General features: G+C 40.8%; 1 protein-coding gene across 4 annotated transcripts in view; it reads left to right on the top strand.

The window, feature by feature from the left end:
- Nucleotides 1-23,168, top strand: part of LOC145269299 (uncharacterized) — a 667,893-nt gene that overhangs the window by 188,573 nt on the left and 456,152 nt on the right. The window contains exon 1 of one of the 4 annotated variants that reach the window (XM_080124990.1): nt 15,843-16,009. The exons of the other annotated variants lie outside the window; for them this stretch is intronic. The gene's annotated coding sequence lies outside the window, so the exon portion shown is untranslated. Of the gene's footprint in view, nt 1-15,842; nt 16,010-23,168 lie in introns of those variants that run through there. 4 annotated transcript variants of the gene reach the window in all.

Below are 23,168 nucleotides of genomic sequence, written 5' to 3'. Positions count from 1 at the left end.
CCTAATGAACTGCCCCCTTAAGTAAACACTTCATCAAATCTCCACACTAACGTACTGTACTTGCAATAATCCTTATCCCTGAGTGGCTTCCGGGCCTTGATAAGTGGTGACCACCGTGTAAAAAAAAAAAAAAAATTCCAAACAGTCAGAGCAAATATACTTTACTTCACCATAGGGAGCCATGTCGGCTAAATATTTTTTAATTGCTAACAGAGTATCAGATTTTTCTTTAAAAAAATAAACAATTATTAAACCTGAATCTACGAAATTCAACACATATCTATAATGTTCTCTGACTATCGGTTCCATGGGACCATTCAAGTCACAATGCACCAGTGATAGGATTTTCAGGCCTTCTTGCCTGGTATCTTGTTTTGATAGTTTGCCATATTTTCCTGCATACAAATGTCACAGTTAAAGTTTTTTCACCATGTTACCCCCACCAGGACACCAACAACCGTTGCACCTGATGATACCACAACATCATCCAAAGTCACGGAGCCAAAGGCCTCTATTATTCCCATACATCTCACCGGACATACCACCACGAGTCCCACATAGCTACCAATGTCGGACATTACTCAACCAACTGTTGATAGCCATGATTTCCCTGTATTGCCAAGCCAACCTCAGAATAAAGAGCCTTCCAGTCAGCCAATGACCCTCTCCCCAACTTGGTTTACACATGCTGAGGAGATCAGGTGCACTAAAACTACACCAAAATGGTTCAAGGACTACATTCTAACACTTGAAAACTCACAGTATTCCTGAGTCACCTCTTGATCAGGTCGACTCAACATAATGTTTCCCCTTTACTCTTTTTTTTTTTTTTTATAGGGTAGTCACCACTTATCAAGGGCCAGAAGCAACTTGGGGATAAGGATTATTGTGTGTACAGTACGTTAGTATTGGAGATTTGATAAAGTGTCTTACTTAAGGGGCAGTTCATCAGGAATTTGGTTACATTGGACTTGAAGACATCCAGGTGGGAAACAGGCAACCGGAACAGAGTTCCACAGGCATGCACTTCTAAGAAAGAAGCTTTTTTCATGGAATCTACATTTTGATTTTGGCACAGATAAGGAGTGGGGAAAATTTTTGATGGTGGTTTCAGCTAGGCGGGTGTTTATTGTGAAAGATTGGAGTTCAGACTAGCACCTACCATGGTAGTAACAATAAAACAAAGACAGGCTCGCAACGTCTCTCCTGTGGGGGAGAGGTTGCAGGGAAGAGAAAAAGGCATCACCCACTAGGCCACGAAATCTATTTTGTACTGTGTCACGGCAGAATAGACTGTTTTTAAATGAGCTTCAACTCTTTAGTCAATGTTCTTTATTGGACCAATGCCTAGAGCACCTGGAAATACATAAAACAAATGCTGGGTCAGGGTTGGGAGGCATGACAGTGGTATCTGTTAGGTGTTCCTTTTGCTCGGGAGGCTCGGAAAGTGTGTTAGTGAGTGGTGTTGGTTGGTTTGGCTGTGGCTGTTCGGCTGCACTGCTGGAGCTGTGGAACGCAGGCGTTGTTCCGGGTAGCGTTCAATCACTGGTATGTATTTCCACAGGAATTTCCGGTTTCACAGTGTAACGCGGCCAGAGCCGTCGATGCAAACAACATATTGGTTGAATTGTCAGTCCTCCACGACAATGCCAGTTTTGTCCTGTTTTTTGGGGTTAGGTCCCGTTTGGTTCTGGTTCCTCACACAGTCACCAACGACTAGCGGTGGCAGGGGACGAATGTGTTCTGTGAGCCACTCAGAGATGCGCATGTGGCGGTTGCGGAGGGCTTCCTCTCTTGATGCCAGAGTTTCACGCCAGGTGCTGTGTGGTTGGTACTTTCCGGGGTGTATGGGTATGAAATCCTGGACTGGCCTTCCAAATACACACATAGCCGGAGAGAGCAAGTTATCACAGTCTGGACTGTTGCTGTATATAAGCATGGCTCACTGGAATGCATCTGTGTTGAGGGAACTGTCAATGTCAGTGCTGTCCGTGAGAAGTCGTTTGACATTCTTCACTCCTATTTCTGCGCGGCAGTTGCTGTGCGGGAATGCGACAGATGAAATCCGGTGGCGAACGCCCCAATTGTAAAGGAAATCACGTGTGTCGTGAGCAGTGAACTCAGGTCCTCCGTCTGATGTTATTTCATCACTGATACCATATGTTACAAAGATGCGACGTAGTGCTGAAATGAGTCCCTTGGAACCATTGACCGCCTGTTCAACTATCGGCCAGTTGCTGTACCTGTCAACGACGACAACGTAGTGTTTTCCACGGAATGTGAAGTAGTCAGCGGCGGTACACTGGAACGGGTATTTGGGTAGAGCCGGAGGAGTTGGTGGTTGGCTTGGGTTCGACAGAGACATCCGATTACATGGAGAGCAGCGAGAGCGCATTTCAGTGATAGCGGGGGGGTCATTCCTGGCCAGAAGAATGATGACTGCACGTGAGCACATGGTGGTTACACCCTGGTGAGAAGAGTGCAGCATCTGGAGCACCTGTTCGCGGAGAGTTGGCGGGATGATGATTCAGTCCTTGTAAAGGCATACCCCATCGAACTCGGAGAGGTATTCTTGGAATTGATGGTGGAGTCGGATGTCATCACGGAGATCTGTTGGGTGATCGGGGAAGCCTGGTGGATGGCTTCTGTAAGCCTGATCATGGATGCATTGCTGGATGTGGCGACACGAACATCATCCCACGTGATCAATTTCATCACTTTGACATTGGGGATAGCTGCCTAGGAGCAGATACTGGAGTCCAAAGTGTCTTGGTTTGGGTGGGAATTGTGGCCAGGATGTCATGTGGCAGGTATGGTAGCGAGCAGTCGACTCGGCCCTGCTGAAATGTTACTGGGGCTGTGTCATCCACATCATCAGGGAGCGTGAGTTAGGTTGCCTTGCTGACAGGGTGTCTAGATAGGCCGTCAGCTGCGGCATGGCGAGCACCTGGGATATGTACCATCTTGAATCGATAGTGGAGCGATCTTTCCTTCAGATTGCACAGCCTTGGGTTTGGGACGTTGTCATGAGAGTGGTTGGTGAATATCTTGAGGAGGGGCTTGTGGTCCACTGTGATGATCAGGTCGGAACATCCCAGCACAAAGTGTCGACATTTGTTCAGAGCGTCGACTACGGCAAGCGCCTCTCCCTCTACTAGGGTGTAGCGGGATTCTGCCCCCGATGTGAAACGACTACCAACCAGTGTGATTTTCCAGTCCGTTCTGCAGCAGAACAGCCTGGGGGATGAGCAATCACAGTGCTTCTGGAAGAACCAAAACCCCATACCATCCCTGTTCCAGTCAGTCGCAAGGCAGGTTGGCTTTGTTTTGTCAAATATTTCTACCCGCTTTTGAATTTCACTGATTTGGTTTTGGACTCCTCAAAAAGTTTATTCAGTGAGTTTGTCCATTGGAACAGCTTGCCAGGTTTCAGCAGCGTGCGGAATGGCTTCATGTGCTCAGCTGAGGCAAAGGCGTAGGACACTTGATTGATGAGCCCAAACCAGCTGCGGACATCTGTGATGTTGCGAGGAGCAGAGAAGTCCTGGATCGCCCCTAGGTACCGGGAACATGGACGTACTGTGGTTGTGGTGATCTCAAAGCCAGCGAATGTCACATGAGTCTTGGCAAAAACGAATTTGCTCAGGTTCAGGATTATGCCATTGTTGTCACAGGTGTGGAGCCATTCTACCGCTTGGAAGAATGCATCTTCAATCGAGTCTGACCACATGAGGGTGTCATCCACGCATTTGGTTTTCTGTGTGATGTGGATACGATTTCATCAAAGCAATGACTGTAGCCATCCCCAGATGCGATGTAGCCCTGCGGTGCGATGCGGTAATGACCCCAAGGCGTAAGGAACATGGTAAGGGGGCGATCGTCCTCGTGGAGAGCAATGCTATGATAGCCATTCCAAGTGTCAGATACCATTTTGCGAGTGTGCGGAGGTATGATCCTGGCCTGGTGGAAGAGTGACTGGGTATGGTGGGTCTCTCTGGTGGCATGACGGTTAAGAGGTTGTAGGTCAACTGTCGAGGTTTGACGAACTTCTTTGGGTAGATCACCATTTTGTGGCACCAGGTGACTGGTGTGCCGATTGGAACAGGCTTTATCACCTCGAGACGAACGTCCTGGTCCAGGCCAGCTTTCATCTTGTCTTGCCAGTGCACAGGTACGGGTATGGGTGTGTGGCAGGCGACAGGCTGAGCATTGGGGTCGACCATGAGGCGCATAAGGGGACCAGCCATTTTCAGTAGTGGTTGGTGGTCGCAAACATTGAAGGTGCTGGACTTGTAGTACTCTAGGAGCCATGTTTCCAGCTTCTCATGGTGGGTATGAGAGCAATGTCGGGTGAGCTGAGGGTTGTTGACGCCAGTGTCGTGTCTGACGACATTCGAATTGTTGGTTTCGGATGTCCCACCGATCGTGGGGAAGCTGATTGGTATCATCCGAGGGCGATGCATGCTTCCTTCAACAAGAACAGTTTTCCATTGAATCGGAGAAGTAGACGATCTGTCTCATTTCCATGGCTTTTCCGGATGGGGATGTCCCAGAGATTCTTAGAATCTTGGCATCTGCGATGTCAATCCCACAATTATTGGCAGTAGTTATCTTCATGTGGACTGGATGCAAATGTCTCTTTTCCAGCCCTAGTTTCAAGAGAAGCATTGTGCCGGCCAAGCAGGACTGGCAGCCGGTGTCAGCCAAGGCTTTGAAGGGGGTGGTGCGCGAAGGGATGGTTTCCAGTATCGAGAGTCCGAGGGTGTGTGCATCAGATGGGGTGGTGCTAACTGTCACATCAATGCAAGGCCACCGCTCCCATGCATTGCAAAACTCATTGTATATATGGTGGTTGAGCTTTATGGCACTGATTGCCGCAGAAGTCCCTTCTTGGCGATTTGGCACAAGGTGTTAAAGATGGCAGTGGCATCATCTGGAGTTGGTGCTGTTCCAGCGGAGGGTGACTTTTGACGTGTCGGCATACACCCTCAAAGTGATGGAGTATTCCACATTTGGTGCATGTGTGATTATATGTCGGGCATTTCTGCATGTGTGCGTGCCTGGTTCACCCATGGCCTGTGGTGCCACAGTAATCACAAAGCTTGGTACCTTCAGTGGTGTCACGAGCCTTTTTGGTTTGTTGTGACGCTTGTACGTGCTCGCTGCGGCGGCTGTGACTGAGGTAGGAGTCTTGGATAAGCAGCTTGTGGAGCGCTTGCCGCTCTCTTTGTCTCGGCAAATTGTAGGATGTCCTATAGACTCACGTGCTGTTTTGCCTGGCTGAGGACATCTAGTCGGATGTCCTCGTCTTCCAGTCCACAAATGAGGATGTCCCAAATCATGATGTCACTGAAATCAACCTCGAGGGCACACGTGCATGTCTTCTTGAAGTTACAGACGCTGGCCTGTCTGCAGAGGCGGGCAGCGTATATCCTCACAGGCTCATCACAGTTCTGGCGAGATGAGATATCTTCTGGAGCGGTAGAAGGATCCTACCATTTTTCCAGTGACCTTGGCAACAGACTTGATGTACGTCTTCCATTTCAGGTCAGGAGTAAAGGTCAAGCCCAGAAGCTTATCAAAACATGGAGCTTCTCCTAGACGAGAGCCACCCATTTCAATTGATGCCAGATGGGGATCAGAGCGTTGATGATGTAAAGATAGGAGCTTGGTTTTAGATGCATTAAAAGTAACCAGCCACCTCCTCCCCCATTGTACCATGTGCTTAAGATCAGAGGAGAGAGTATCTGAGAGAACTTTGTCATTTATGGCCTTTGATGTGTTGCCATAGATGGTCGTGTCATCAGCATAGATGCCAACGAATGATTTAAGTATGTGTTTTGGGAGATCATTGATGTACATCAGGAAGAGAGTTGGGCCTAGGATGGACTCCTGAGGGACTCCAGCATTAATATTGAGTGCCTCTGATTTCTGCCCATCAACCACTATTCTTATGAGCCTATCGGAGAGAAATGATTTAATGATCGAGAAAACATTTCCAGTTATACCATAGCTGGAAATCTTGTGAAATAGTCCCTTATGCCATACCTTATCGAAGGCCTTTGATATGTCCAGAGCAATTGGCCTAGAGAGGAAACCTTTGTCAAGAGATTCGCTAATCCTATGAGATATAACCGTTAGCACATCTGCTGTAGATCTGGCAGAACGGAAATCATATTGCATGTCACTAAGAAGGTTATTCCTGTTGAGGTGGTTGACTACTTCTTTATTTAATATGGATTCCAACAACTTACTCATGACACACAGGAGACTTATTGGTCTGTACTGTGCAAACATTAGCATCGACACATATGCAAAGACTTTGGGGGAGGATAGAGGATTATTACTGCGTACTTCTAACCTGCTTTGTCTTTTCCTCTTTCAGGTCTTGTTCATTGTGAATGGACAATAAACTGCTGAAGTACATTGTTATCTAATCTATTCGCCAGTTTAAATTCAATTCAGATTTCAAACTCTCAGATTTCAAATTCATCCATTTCTCGTTTCTCAGAGCTATTTCTAAAAGATTAAATTTACTGAATTGTTTATGAAGAAAGGAAGTGCATTCTGGTAGATTCAATTTTTTTAATTGATTTATTTTTGATAAGATTTTGGGGTTTTTACTACTACTGCTACTACTACTACTATTACTACTACTAAATAATTATAAGTAATGTCGCCGTAACATTTATTGGGTCGGTTTCAAACTGTATTGTGTTTTATTTTTAAGCCATTATCGAAATTTCAAATATTAGGTGTCAATTCGTGGCTATTTACCCCCACCCCACCCCCACCCACCTCACGTAACGCTATATACTATTTTCCAGACAAGTAGAAGAGTAACTTTTGATAACATTTATTTGTTAAATATTGTTTTTGGTCTCCCGACAAAAGGAGGGTAGACCAGTAAATTCACCCTTGTGTTCATTCGTACTTTTTCTCAATAACTACGCCTTGGACTTTTTTGAAATTTTGCACAAACATTAAATATGATATGAGTAAAAATAGAAACAGAGCTGATTTTCCGGGAAAACTCCGGTTGATCTACTAGGGGTGCCTTTCGAGTTAAAATGACTAAAATTGAAATTATGGACAGTCATTTCTTTTTTTGCAGGTGTGTATCAGAATTTTTGTAGGAATTTTTGACACCCCTAACACGAAACTTCGAATAAAATATAAAAAACTCGTAATTTTTCTTTTAAAAGTGGGTTGTTTATTTTCTTTATGGATTGTAAGAAATTCTCTTACTCGTTTTTTGCCTATGGCAAAATGAAAGAGACTTAGAAAAGCAACAAAGGCTCACCTTAAATCCAAGAATAAATTTATTTACAAAAGGGTAAAAAAGGAGTCCATATTGCAAAAGAGTGCCATATTGCAAAAGAGTGCCCTCTTTAGCTTCTGCCAAATGGCGGGTAGTTCTTGCCTAGAAAGGCGAAGGTAGTTGTAGTTCATGCCTTGAAAGGCGAAGGTAGTTTTCTTCTTGTGAAGATGCTGGTAGACTCGGCCGCTCGTAGAATTGGTTGAGGGTTCGCGAAATCCTTCCAGACTGTCGTACGATCAACGCACTTTGCGATCGATGATCATAAAATAATATGCCCCTTTACGGGCAATGATAAGGAAGTAACTAATCCGTAGAACATTTTAGCCTCCGGCTAACATCCGCATTTAAATGAGCGGAGAAATAAATAGGGTAGAACCATGCCTTAGTTCATTAGGCATAGAGCGAGATTACGCGCGTCTGCTTTGCTCGACGTCAAGTTGAATCTGTTTTTTGAAACACAAAATTCCCGCCACTTCTGAATCCTCCGCAGCAACTGGACAACGCAATACCATTGGTCGAAATAATCGCGTGATTGCAAATCACGCAGTTATCGTCCTTGTATTCTGAAATTTCTAACACACTGCCAAAGGAAGGAAGAGAAAGAAATGGATATTCATTTCTTTCTTTTTTATCGGGAAAATTAAGGATTGTCGCCTATTTGGACAAGTTATTACGATGAAATTCTGTCCCAAAGGACTTAATATTAACACAATAATAGCAATTAAATTCAATGTGTGTCTGTTGTCAATCTGAACTTATAACGATCTCTCTATGGCAAACAGAGAATTTATTAGTAATAAAAGGTATGACTCTACTGATGAGTCTATAAAAGGAATATACAATTATTAACTTGGTGTTTGGTCCGCACAATCCGGACACACCCAATCTTCAACGGTAACTTGTTGGTCGACCCCGACACAACTAAAATGGTACCACTCATTGCACGAGTCGCAACACACCATAGGTGTTGTTCCATCATTGGCGACTGAACATGTGGGGCAAAAGAAGGGCCTCCTTCTTCCGCAAATTCTGCTAATGCAGGTTCAGGATTATGTTTTATCTCTAAAGGATAAATATTTTTTAAGGAATGAATTTGGACAGCACTGAGGCCGAACGAACCTTGTTGTCCTTTCCGACCAATAATTTTACTACCCTACCCAACCCCCAGAAGGGCCGGGACTTATTAGGAGCTTTGATAAGAACAATTTCACCCTCTGATATTTTAGAGGTTTCATTTTCTGTAATGTGGGCATCTACTTCTCTAATTGAGAGCAAGTAGTCATTATGCCAAATACGTTTGAATTTACTGACAAATTCATCCCTCATTTCAAGGGAATGTAAGAGCGAATTTCTATTTGGAGGTTCTGGACAAGGGTCCTCTGAACTGCTAAGATTGATAAGCAGGCGTGGATGATATCCTGTCTGCAAAAAATGGTTGGGAGTCAACCCATCAAGGCCTCTATCAGAAGCTGAAATAAATGTTAGTGGCCTATCATTTATGGCCTTTTGAACATCTGAAAGGGCGGTTAGGAACTCGAAATAACCGACCCTCCTCCTACCCAACAACTTGGAAAGACACTGTTTCACAGTTTTAATTAATCTCTCCCATACTCCACCATGCCATGCAGAGTACAGGGGAATTGTATAATGAACAATAGTAGTGGATTTGAAATATTCTCTAAATTCATCAGACACAAATATGTCTGATAATATAATACCCGACCCTATGAAAGATTTAGCATTGTCGGAATACATATGAGTTGGTACACCAAATAAGTTGGTGAACCTAACGAACGCTAACAAGAAGGATCTTGCGCTCATGTCCGGTACCAATTCCAAGTGTATGGCCCGTAAACTCATGCAAGTAAACAGTAGGATGTACATTTTGACATTCTCATTATTGTTTTTGACAAAAAAATGTCCAGTAAAATCCACCCCTACACATTTGAAAGGCCGGACAAAATTTACTCTATCAGAAGGCAGTTGAGACCCAGAGGGTGCTTTGTATAGTAGAGAATTAATTCTCTTACATATAACACAGTCACGGAGAACCGACTTCACCGCTTGTCTCCCTTGGGGGATCTAAAAACCCGATAGCCTCACCTTGCTAAGGGTTGAATTTGCTCCCATATGACAACAATTTTGGTGAGCTTCAATAATGACCAATTTGGTCAGGTGGGTATTTTTTCCTAATAATATAGGAAATTTCACTTCATATGGAAAAACCTCGGAGTTCTGAATACGTCCTTGAGTCCGTATCAGTCCCTCCCTATCTAGGAATAACCCAAGGGCCGTAACTCTTGGTGGAGCAGCCCTATTAGAGGGTTGTTGCAAATAAGCAAGTTCTGTGGGAAACGCTTCCCTTTGTAAATGAGAGAAGAGCAACAATTTAGCTCTCTTGACGGTGTCAGTCTTTCGGTGACGTAATTTATCACCGAATCTCACAACTTTTTCTAAGACATTAATAGCCTTAGTTAATGAGGAAAAATCAGATATTTTAATTGGCAAATGATTCTCGTTAGAAGCAGTTTCATCCGAGAACATACATGTTACCATCTTCCTGTTAACATTGTTAAGACAAGGCAAGGGGGGGCGTGGGCCAGCTGATTTCAACTTGATTAAGCCAGTCTGGTCCGCAGGTCCAAAATTTTAAAAATTGTTTGAACTTAGAGGCAGTAATACCTCTGGTTAAAAGATCAGCCGGATTATCCGACGAAGGAACATATCTAAATTTAGGGTTTATCCCATATTTAAGTTTAATGTTTTCAATGAACTTATTAATGTCTGACACGCGATTTTCAATTAATATTTTTTTTTTTCGCAGCCTTCCCATTCAAAATCCATGACAGGGCTACTTGTGCGTCAGACACGACAAAAAAGGATTTGATATTGATAGGCGCTAGAGCACCCAAAACTTGTGGAATAACTTTAAACGCTAGAAATATAGCTAATAATTCCAAAACAGGTAGTGATTTTCCCTTGATGGGTGCCTCTTTTGCCTTGGCGAATATCAAGGAACACTGAGCACCTTGTTTCGCATACACGGAAAACCCATAAGTGTGCCTAGAAGCATCGCTAAAGCAAATAATTTCAACAGGGGATTCTGCTAGGAGAGTACATCTAGGAAATTCAAAGTTCCCTATACAATTCAGCTCGTTGGCATGTGCTTGCCACATGGCCTTAACTTCTTCAGGGATTTGTTGATCCCAAGACAACTCCTTTTTCCACAGTTGACTAATAATAATCTTCCCCTGCACGGTGACAGGAAGAAGTAAAGATAATGGATCATATAGACTTGAGACTTGAGATAATATCTTGCGTTTGGTATTGGCATTGCCATCTATTACAGATGGAGCGAGTTTAAGGGTATCCCTTTCAACAGAATATTGATACCCCAGCACCTTTTCAAAGTTGGGGGAAGAAGACGAGATAGTACCGTCTTCCATCATTTTATTTTGTATGCTCGTGCAATTGGAGTTGCAGGATTGGAGTTCAAACCCCACTTCTCTGAGTCTGTCACGGACTTTATTATACACATGGGTTAGAGTATCTCGGTCACTATTAGTAGTAACTAAGTTGTCAACATAAAATTTATTGGAAATCGAATGTGAAGCCAAATCGGCTTCATATTTTTTGGCATGATGCTTAAGTATAAAGCTTAATATAAAAGGGCTGGCATTGAACCCAAATATAATAGTATTAAAACGGTAGGCGCACAATTTGCCATCTACCTTGAGGAAAAAACAAAATCTATTTTTATCTTCAATAGATTTTAACCTGATCTGTAAAAAAGTTTTGCGCAAATCGCCCAAAAGCACATATTTTTCTTTTCGGAAAGCTAGTAGAATATCTAGCAACAATGCAGTCAGGTTAACACCCGAATAAGCAGCGTCGTTAATCGAAATGCTACCTTTACGTTTCAACGAACAATTGAAAACAGGGCGGATTTTTGTAGTTATTCCTAGACCTTCTTTAATTACTGGCCGATGGGGAATCCATTTATAATTCTCATAAGTTCCATGGGGAACAGAGAAAGGTTCGATAATTCCACAGTCTTCGTATTCTTTGAAGACCTGTATATAATCGTTATACAGTCCTTTTCCTTCCAAGGACTGGGCCACCCTATGCATTATTCGCAGTGAAGGCACATAATTGGACTCCACCTTGAGAAGCTTGTCATGCTCCCAAGGCAGCTCGACGTAATATTTTCCTTCCTTGAGAACTATAGCCTCTTCGAAAGCATTTATTTTTTCTTTATCAATTGAAGACAACTGGTTGGCATCCTCGATACCTATGGAGTCCAGAGAAAAAAACTTTTCTACTTCACGTTCAAATAGCAGGACCGTCAAAAAAAGGTTGCAGCACATCCTCGTAAGATGCTACTGGCTTTAATACACTATCAATTAAATATGACTGACACATAGGGAGTGTTTTAATAACTTGATCGAAGGCTGGCAATTTTTCCACAGCCTTATCATTTTTGTTTAAAAAATTTGACTCCTCACCGAAGGGAATGATATAATTGGGGAGTTTCCAAGCGTAACCTCCCAAACACTTAATTAAACTGAGATTATGGATTCTAGGAATAAGATCCAGGCCAATGATACCGAGAATGTTAGAACCGTTTAGTTCAGAATAACCAGGGCAAAACTTATACCCTTTTCCAGTTAAATTCGACGTAATCTCATCGAACCTGTTTACGTTAAATTTCAATTTCAAATTTTCAGCAAACAATGCAGAATGATAAAAAGGACGCTGATGTCCCAATTTAATAGACACTTCCAGCTCTGAAAGACGTAAGGACTTATTCCCCACGAGGGTATTGACGGACATTTGTACCGTCTCAGGATTTAGGTTACGGTTTTGAATCAACCGGTCCAGAATTGTTTTAGAGAAAAAGGATTTTTGGCTACCCGTATCTATCAGACAGAAAAAATAAACCGGGTGCCCTTTAACCTTCATAGATATCTTGAGTACAGGACTAATAATCTTGTCCTGATCCGCCACGAAAGTACGTCCCACAAAGGACTTAGATTCTTTTGGACACATTAAGGAATAAAGGTTTTTTAGACCACAATTACTGCAAGGGAAGGGGAACCCCTTAACCCCCCCTGCAACTGGACTCTGAGTGCTCACCGAGGCACCGGAGACATAATCTTAATTCTTTCGCTCAAATAATTTTAGATTCCGAATTTGGAAATTTAGAACAAACTTTTGTCATGTGACTATCAACCTGACACAATTTACAAAATTTATTTTCACCATTTTTGACGAAAGACTTAGAGTTATTATGACTCTGAAAGGACTTGATTTGTTTTGGCTCCGAATTCTTCGCCACGAGGGTTCCAGCATTCAACGAACCCGACATGTTTGGCGGGAATTTTTCCCGCCTTGACGCATTCAAAGGCGACGCCATTATTATGTCTATAACGTCAAACGTATGCGTTAAAATAGACTTTAAGGAAGGAAACCGTTCACAGGATTTATTCATTATTTCTCTGCGAACACTGTTCGGAAATTTAGCGAACAGAATATGAGCTATTAATCTTCCTGAGGTGGATTTATCTGTAAGAAAATCCGTGCCAAACAAATTATCCATTTCCGTCAGTTCAAGTTTGACTCGCTGGACGAGGATTCTGATATCCCTCAAAGACGCAAAATGGTCTGGTTGTGGAATAATGTCATCGAATATTTTGTTCATAATTGCTGAAGGATTTAAACATTTTTCCTTCAGACACTCCAAAACTGCTTCGTAATTCTCGGGAATCACATCAAACCTAGAAATAATATTAAACGCCTCTCCTGACAATTTGGATTTTAGCAATAATAATTTATCTGCATTTTTTATGTTCGCAGTACAGAATTCAAATTTCCTTAAGAACCCACGGAACTCAAACTTATTAGGAGTTGGATCCCCACCAAAGGGGGGCACTCCAACTCCATTTTCATGGGAACAATATCCCTTGATTTTTCAATCTCTGGCTGGAGCTCAGCCAATCTATCGTGGACTCCCGCTTTAAACATTTCAAAATCTCGACATATATTTAGTCTTTCCTCATCTGGGGACTTGAAAATTAACTGATCTAATAATTCGTCTACTTCAGACAATCGTTTCTCGATGTCGGAAGAAAAATTATTTATACAACGCCCACCTCCTCTTTCGTTCATCCAATCCAAAGAAGCCGTTATACAAAACTTTTTAGCTTCTATTCGACCAACAAGATTTGAATTTGCCATGTTCGAAGGACACGACACGAGAAAACAAAATGGCCGTTCCCACGTGGGGAAATAAAATCAAAGGGCGCGAAAAAGATTCGACGAGAAGCACTACTATATGAAGGGGGTTACGTCAACAAAATTCGAAACTCAATGAACAAGGAACCCATAAGAACAGTTCAGACTGACATTCGACAACACATTTCAACAATGAATCAATTATAAATTCAAGAATCAATATATAATTTTTTTTCCATACATTATTTAAACGATTACAATTATCGTAAAATATTTGAAAGGTATATATTTTTTTTTTTTTTACGAATTAAAACTTCAGTTTACAATTTACATGAAATAATATTTATTTATTTTTTTTCCCCAATGAACTTCAGTTACAATTTATTGAAGGAATATTTATTTTCAATGAATAAGTTCCTTTATGGATGATTACAATTTAATATAAGAATGAATATTCAATATATTATTTTTTTGTTCGAAGCACATGGTCTTTTAAGGACCATTACAAATGAATATAAAAATTAATATTAAATATATTAATTTTTTTAAAGGCGACACAATGAAAGGAAAAAAAAATCCAAATTAATGTGGAGGTGGGGGAATCGAAATCTTATGCAATAAAACGTTATTACTCATAAGAAAAAAAAATTTGAGGTGGGGGAAGGAATATCTTTTGCAATAAAAACGGTGTAAGAAATTCTCTTACTCGTTTTTTGCCTATGGCAGAATGAAAGAGACTCAGAAAAGCAACAAAGGCTCACCTTAAATCCAAGAATAAATTTATTTACAAAAGGGTAAAAAAGGAGTCCATATTACAAAAGAGTGCCCTCTTTAGCTTCTGCCAAATGGCGGGTAGTTCTTCCCTAGAAAGGCGAAGGTAGTTGTAGTTCATGCCTTGAAAGGCGAAGGTAGTTTTCTTCTTGTGAAGATGCTGGTAGACTCGGCCGCTCGTAGAATTGGTTGAGGGTTCGCGAAATCCTTCCAGACTGTCGTACGATCAACGCACTTTGCGATCGATGATCATAAAATAATATGCCCCTTTACGGGCAATGATAAGGAAGTAACTAATCCGTAGAACATTTTAGCCTCCGGCTAATATCCGCATTTAAATGAGTGGAGAAATAAATGGGGTAGAACTATACCTTAGTTCATTAGGCATAGAGCGAGATTACGCGCGTCTGCTTTGCTCGACGTCAAGTTGAATCTGTTTTTTTGAAACACAAAATCCCCGCCACTTCTGAATCCTCCGCAGCAACTGAACAACGCAATACCATTGGTCGAAATAATCGCGTGATTGCAAATCACGCGGTTATCGCCCTTGCATTCTGAAATTTCTAACAGGATTCCATAATAAACTATTAAAGTTGTTTTAAAAGTAATAGAAATATATTTTTTTTTAAACAGTAATGAAATTAATTGAATTTTACGAGCTCAGTATTTTTCAATTTTTAAACTTTAAAAATCTATCAAAATCTTCCAATTGGTTCAATTTTTACGATATTTTCAGGGTCAATCTGAAATTCTATGCTCTTTCCAATAAACCGAATATAATATTTTAGACAAGCGTGTTTTTTTTATTCACGCCCCTCCCCCACCATTTTCAAGTGTCTATTAAAAAGTAAATAATTAATTTACTCATCAAAGTTTTATATATCACAAATTGAAGATAAAAGGTCAATAAATAATATATTCAAATTTAAAACAAAAAAAAAGTAATGTTTTTTAGAAATTTTCCTGTAAAGTCCGAAGTTTAAAACCTTTTTTTTTTTTTTTTTTTTTAACACGTTGTTTGTTTTTGTTTTTTTAATGAAACCTTGGTCCTTGCTCCTTTAATTGAAAGAAAAAAAATTAGGGTTTGAATTACATTTTCGAGGAGTTATAAGCTTGGAAAGACGGGGTGGAATTATTCAATATTTTTCACGAAATTTCTGACACACCTACAGGCCTCAAGTTTACATATGTTAAGGCACCGTTTGTTTATTTTCATCAGGATTTGACGTCTTCTGGTGACTTTTGGCACTAAATGGGGGAGGGCAGCAAATGCTGAACTTATTCGGGTTTTTTATGCCTCGTTTTTCACTGTGCACTCACGGGGATCATGCTTCATTGCTTGCTTCACTTGTTTTACCACTTAGCAAACCAAACTCAGATTTTTAATTTTTCATTTCATTTTACGTTATTTAATTTTTTATTTAAACAAATCTCTCTCTCTCTCTCTCTCTCTCTCTCTCTCTTTCTTTCTTTCTTTGAAAATAAAAGAAAACTCGCGAACAAGGGGGGATATCAAAACAAAGTGAAGATAATTCAAAATCCATTTCCGGTTTAAGATGAAACGCAACCGATATTTCGTTTTATCCGAACAATTAAGTTAACGATTTCATTTGAAATTTAAAAATCAAATTTCGTCGTTAGTAATTCTTTAAGGCAAACATGTTTAACAAGATTTGAGAAAGAGTAAGTAATTTATTTGATTGTTTTTTTTTTCTGCTTTAGTTTGTAAACTAAAACGTTTCATACTCACATGATGAGATTTATTATTTCAAATTTTATTACAGACTAAAACGTTTCATACTCACATGATGAAATTTATTATTTCGAATTCATTCACTTTGAAATCCTATTATTTAATAATAAAAATAATTTTTAAAAACCCATTATTTTAATGGTATTCATCGTCGGTTAAGTTTAATTGATATTTTAATCGATTTCCAAACTTATTCTGTTCATTTTATTAATTTTAGCAAAAATGTTAAAAAGATAATAAAAATTAAATTTTTTTCGGGTTTTGGATCTAATAATGTGTTTTATATAAAAATAATTTTTATAAATGTTTGTCTATCAAATAATTTACGCCGCTGAAATACACATTTGCCAGTTATAGACAGATACGAACATTTATTTATTGTTTTATTTTTAAGTCACGGCCATTCTTTTTTTTTTATAGGTATATGTAAAATGAATGCCGATGTTCGAAATGTATAAACATTTTTGTAGCTGTTTTACAATTTGTCATTGTGCTGAGGGAGACAACTCTCTTTTACTAAGAGATTCGTTGATTTTTTTTCGCCTCATAATTTAGGACGCTCGATGTAGTAATATTTTTTTTTATTATTAAATCAAAATATTAAAAAAGAAAGTTGGGACGAATTTTTTGGCAGATTTGCCTCCAATCCTGTTATAAAAAAAAACAAACAAAAACACGTTGGGTCGTCACCGGTATATCCAGAAGTTTGTTAACGTATAATTTATTTTAGATTAACCACATTATTTTTTTATTTATTTTTTTTTTTTAATTACATTTTCCCCCCAAACAAGGCACATTGCCACTTTGGTGTAGGTGGCTACTACTGGGGTACTATGTTGGGATTTGGGCAGCAAGATGTCGGTTCACGGTACACTTGAACTTCTGCATGTCAGTACAGATTGGGAAGCAGGGACCTGGAATAGAATTCCAGAGTCTAGCGGTTCTGGGGAAGAAACTACTGGAGTAGAAAGATCTTTTACATCTAGGGATCTCTACTGTGTGGGGGTGGGATTTAGCTGCCTGCCGGGTTTGTCGAGGGTGTCTACGTCATGGGGGCACAAGTGTCTGCAGTTCGTCAGAGCATTCACCATTAAAATACTTGTAGAACAGGCAGAGGGATGCAACGTTTCATCAATGGGACAGAGGCTGAAGCTTAGATGCCAGTTCAGGGCCTATCAGATTGGCGACTCTCTTTTGAACCTTGTCTAGGAGCGAGAGACTAGCAGCAGATGCACCAGCCCAAATGTGACAACACTACTCCATACATGGGCGAATGGTGGCCTTATAGAGGTACAGGATACTTTCAGGTGTCAGTAGTTTATCAGTAGAGAGAGCCTACCTTTTTCGCAACGGCCCTAGCAATGTTTTCAATATAATTGTTCCAACTCATGTTTCCTGTGAACGTTAGGCGAAACAGTTTGAAAGATGTACTCTCAGACAGGGAGTCACTGGCCATTGCTATTGGTGGCAGAGAAAGTTTCTTGTAATTATTGAAGGAAACCAGTTTAGTCTTGGCAGCATTGAATGTGACCATCCATTTATGTCCCCATTCCACTACAGATTGGAGGTCACCCTCTAGTGTTTTTGCCATTTCTTTAGTTATGTGTTCATTTGTTTTCCTTTCATGTCTATTATAGAGTGTGGTGTCATCAGCATATATACCCATCTCAGAGGCAGTTTTGTCGGGGAGGTCATTAATAAATATTAGGAACAATAGAGGTCCAAGGATAGACCCCTGAGGCACTCCCGCATTTATATCACACTGTTTAGATGTACGACCATCGAGGACTACCTGGATTTTTCTCTTATCTAAGAAGGATTTAATTATGTTAAGTGTTCTACCAGTGATACCGTATGATTTAATTTTTCTGAGGAGACCCTCATGCCATACCCTGTCAAAAGCCTTAGATATATCTAGAGTTACCGCTCTGCCCTCCCCCGCTTTTTCCAGTGAATGGTATATACGTTCAGAGATTACAGTGAGGATGTCAGCTGTGGAACGGGCTTGTCTAAATCCATATTGTTTGTCAGTCAGAAGTTTAGCATCTGTAAGTTGCCGGACTAGAGCATGGTTAATTATGGTCTCAAATATTTGGGCGAAAAGTGGGAGAAGGCTAATGGGGAGATAATTTGATGGGTCAGTTCTTTCGCCAGAATTCTTGAATACTAGTACCACAGAAGCAGTTTTCCAACAGCCTGGAAAGCATGATTTGTTAAGGCATTTGTTGTAGAGTTTGGAGAGAACTGGAGCTACTTCGGCTGAGCACTGTTTTAATAGCACAGCTGGGATGAGGTCAGGTCCACATGCTTTTGAAGTGTCAAGGTTTTTTATGATAGCGTGTACTTGAGCAGGGGTGATTTTTAGATCGTCTAGCATGGCGTCTGTCCGCAAAGGAAAGTCAGGCAGGGGGTGGTTGGAAGGGTCCAGTGTGGAGTTCGAGGCAAACCAGCTGGCAAGCATATTAGCCTTGTCGGTTGCTGAGCAAACAACCTCGTGATTGTTGGTTAGTGGGGGAATTGTTGATTGCCCATTATTTACTACACTGTTGTAGATTATCCTGAAGTCACGATTTCCTAATTTTTGTGCTTCGATGCGTTTTTTAGTCGTTTCAGTAAATTCTCTCTTAGCTGTCGCCATTTCTTTCTTAACCTTACTTCTATATACTTCTGTTTGTTTGAACTGGACTTATGTCGGTTAAATCTGCGGTATGCTTGCTGCCTTTGAGCAATGGCAGTTGTGCAAGTCGAAGTAAACCATTGGGGAGAGTGGGGCTTGCTATAAAATTTCCGCATGGGAACATGTGCTTCAATTGCTGTTTTGAACCATTCAGTGGTCTCATTTGCGCACTGTTCAGCAGGAAGAGAAAAAATATTTTCCCATGGGGCATCTCTGATAAGATCTCTGATGGCTTCCCAGTCAGCCTTTTTATAATATCTCGTTGTTTTGAGCACTGCCTCTTCAGTTTTGGGTCTAGAATTTAGGGTGATTTCTACCATTATCACTGCATGGTCAGCGTTCCCGAGTGGGCTGTCAGCATTTGTTATATAATCCTCGGGAACTGTAGTCAGAAACAGATCTAGAAGTGATGCGTGTTGTTCTTGCTGGTCAGGGAAACGGGTTGGAAACATAACCATTTGTGATAGGGAGTGAGATATAGCGAAACTGTGTTGTGCTGCCCGAGTAGAGAATCCAAGCCAGTTTTTGTGGTGAACATTAAAGTCACCAAATACATGTACTTGTGCACTAGTGTCGAGGGAGAGTGCTGTGTCTATGCTGTCAGAGACTTTGTTTATTATGGTGCAGTCCTGGGTCGAGGGAGAGCGGTAGAGAAAATAAAGTAGCTAATGTTATGTTGTATGTTTAGTCTAAAGCACATAAAGGCTTGATCGTCCATCTCTAGGTTTGTTTCTCTAGTCAGGGGGAGGGTGTTACGAATGTAGACTCCAAGTCCGTGCATATGTCTGTCAGAGTCCTTACGGCAGAGTGAGAGATAGCCAGGCATGTTAAAGTAGTTAGAGGGGATGGAGGAGTGTAGGTTAGTCTCGCTTAGTGCTAAGATATCCGGGGTATTTGTTAGGAGAAATGCTTCAACATCAGCTAAATTAGTTCTAAGCCCACAGATGTTAGTGAATGCAAGCCTCAAGGAAGGAGGCAAGTTGGATTTATCAATAAATAAAAGGATTAAATTAAATTAAAATTAAATTAAATTTTATAATTTAACATTTTTATTGTATAATCAAAAATTTAAAACATTAAACAATACAAATAATACATAGTTTAACAAATAAAAAAAGAATGAGAAAAGAAGTTTTAAAATGATTGAATGTGTTTTATTTTATAATTTAAAGTTGGTAAAATCCATTGAGTGCGTACGGTAGAAAATAAAGCTGTGTACGCATTATAAATGTTTCTTTTCTGTGTCTTATGTTATACCTTAGTACATTAGGGGTCATTTCGAGTTAAAAGTTTATTTACTACATCCATCTAAACTAGAGAAAATCATGATTTTAAATGTGTATGTCTCGTGTAAATAACTAACAATAAATATCTAATAATATGGGCGACCAGACGGGTGATCAAAAAGTCACATCGAGCATACTGGAAAACGAAATGAAACCAAATTGACAACTGGCCTTTTTGGGGTTTTTTTTTTTTTTTGCTTGAACTTTGCGCTTTTCGGATTATTTTATGTTTTATTTTCTTGGTGGATATTTTTTTGGCTGTTTTTTGGGGGGCGGGGGGATTTTTTTTTTTTTTTTTTTTTTTTTTTTTGCCAGAGATTATAGTTATAGGTAAAAACACTTCAAACATTTAAAAAAAAATTTTTTTTACATGGGGGTCACCACTTATCAAGGCCCGAAGGCCACTCAGGGATAAGGGTTATTGCGTGTACAGTAATAAATGAGATAGTATTGTAGTAATCATTAGTATTGGGGGTTTTGATAGAGTGTCTTACTTAAGGGGGCGGTTTGTCAGGAGTTTGTTTATGTTAGACTTGAAGACATCCAAGTTGTAGTCAGGTGGGAAACAGGCAAGCGACAGAAAGTTCTACTGGCGTGCAGTTCTAAGAAAGAAGCTTTGCTCATGGAATCTACGTTTGGATTTAAGCACAGATAAAGAGTGGGGGAAATTATTGACAGTAGTTTCAGCCAGATGGGTGTTTCCCGTGAAAGATTGGCGAGGGGGGGACGAGGGATTGGAGCTCAGTCAAGCACCTGCCATGGAAATAACGATAAAACAAAGACAGGCTCGCAATGTCACTTCTGTGGGAGAGAGGTTGCAAGGAAGAGAAAAGGGCATCCCCCGCTAAACCACAAAGTCTATTTTGTACTCTGTCAAGGCAGGATAGGCTGTTTTTAGCAGCTCCTGCCCAGATGTGGCAGCAGTACTCCATCCTTAGACGTACTTGGCTTTTATACAGATAGAGAATTGCATCAGTAGGGAGATATCTTCTGGAGCGGTAGAAGGATCCCACCATTTTCCCAGCGTCCCTGGCAACAGATTTGATGTACGTGTTCCATTTCAGATCAGGAGTAAAGGTCAAACCCAGAAGCTTGTAAAAACATGGAGCCTCTCCAAGATGAGAGCCATCCATTTCAATTGATGCCAGATGAGGATCAGAACGTTGATGATGTACAGATAGAAGCTTGGTTTTGGATGCATTAAAAGTGACCAGCCACTTCTTCCCCCATTGTACCACGCGCTCAAGATCAGAGGAGAGAGAATTAGAGAGAACTTTGTCATTTATGGCCTTTGATGTGTTGCCATAGATGGTCGTGTCATCAGCATAGATGTCAACAAATGATTTAAGTATGTGTTTTGGGAGATCATTGATGTAGATCAGGAAGAGAGTTGGGCCCAGGATGGACCCCTTGTGGGCCTCTGATTTCTGCCCATCAACCACTACTCTTATGAACCTATCAGAGAGAAATGATTTAATGATCGAGAAAACATTTCCAGTAATACCGTAGCTGGAAATCTTGTGAAGTAGACCCTTATGCCATACCTTATCGAAGGCCTTTAATATGTCCAGAGCAATTGCCCTAGAAAGGAAACCTTTGTCAAGAGATTCACTAATCCTATGTGATATAACCGTTAGCACATCTGCTGTAGATCTTGCAGAGCAGAAACCATATTGCATGTCACTAAGAAGGTTTTTGTTGAGGTGGTTGACTACTTCTTTATTTAATATGGATTCCAACAACTTACTCATGACACACACAGGAGACTTATTGGTCTGTACTGAGAGGGAGATGACTTTTCACCAGAATTCTTAAATACAGGGCATACTGATGAGGTTTTCCAGGGTGTTGGAAAGCACTTCTCCTTAAGGCAACGCTTAAACAGTTTTGTAAGTAGGGGGCAAGTTCTGGTTGGAGCTTTTTCAGCACTATAATTAGAATGCCAGTTGCTTTACTGGAATCAAGGTTCTTGATTAGCTTGGCGACCTCAGGCACGGATATTTGTATGTTGCATAGCATGTTGTCTGTTATAGGAGGAAATACAGGGAGTTGATAGTCATTGTCGCATAGGGTAGAATTAGCTGCAAAGTTCTTGGCAAATAGTCTGGCCTTGTCTGATGCTGACGAGATGACCTCTGGTCCATTGATGATAGTTGGGATAGAACGCACACTTCTGTTCAAGATCCTGTTTGCTATTTGCTAAAACTGGTGGGAACCAAGCCACTGCTCAGCTACTTTGGATTTAATAGACTGAGCATATAGCTCTCTTGCATGTTTTATTACTCTTTTACAGTGGTTGCTGGCAGTCCTGAAAGCAGCTTTAGTCTCAGTACATCTATTACGTTGGTAGCTATGGAAAAAGTGATTTCTGTGCGCGATGGCAGCAGCACATTCAGGGGAGAACCATGGCTGGCTGTTAGGTTTTTGTTGGAATTTTTTGGATGGTATGAATTGGTCTATGCCATTCGGTCAGGTCTGATACTATAGAGGACACATCCTTTTTAAATATGGAATGTAGAGGTAGGTCAGATATGAATGTACGGAAGCTATCCCAGTCAGCCAGAGTATCGATATACAGTACGGTGGAGAGGTACGTCTGAAGACTTATTACATTTCATTTTTATCTTAACTGCTACAACAGAGTGGTCAGAGGATCCCAGAGGAGATAGAACGGAACATGAACAAAGCTCAGGTGAAGTTGTGAGGAAAAGGTCTAAAAGGCTTGCATATTGACCAGGTGTATCGGGCACACGGGTGGGTTCGTGAACAATCTGAGTGAGGTCATAGGCAATGGCAAAATAATGACAAAACCTCCCCTCGTCATCGGTTTTATTTGGGTGGGTCAGCCATTCAACATTATGGACATTGAAGTCACCACAAATGTGAATGTTAGCCGAAGGATGAACAGACAGGATGTGGTCAATTTTCTCAGATATGCTCTTAAAGATAGTAACCCCACTGTTGTGGGGGTGATAGAGGGCAAATATAAATGCAGTGGTGTAAGCTAGTGCAACCCGAAAGCACATATAAGGTAAATTAGGGTCTTCTCTGGAGATATCCCTACCACATGAAAAGCCATCTTTGATGTAGGTACATATTCCATGCCCATGGCGATCTTGGGGGTCA

This window comes from Euprymna scolopes, chromosome 45 (genome assembly GCF_053919585.1).
Source record: "Euprymna scolopes isolate OS-2025 chromosome 45, ASM5391958v1, whole genome shotgun sequence".
NCBI classification, from domain to species: domain Eukaryota; kingdom Metazoa; phylum Mollusca; class Cephalopoda; order Sepiida; family Sepiolidae; genus Euprymna; species Euprymna scolopes.
This window is presented reverse-complemented; position numbering and strand designations above follow the sequence as displayed.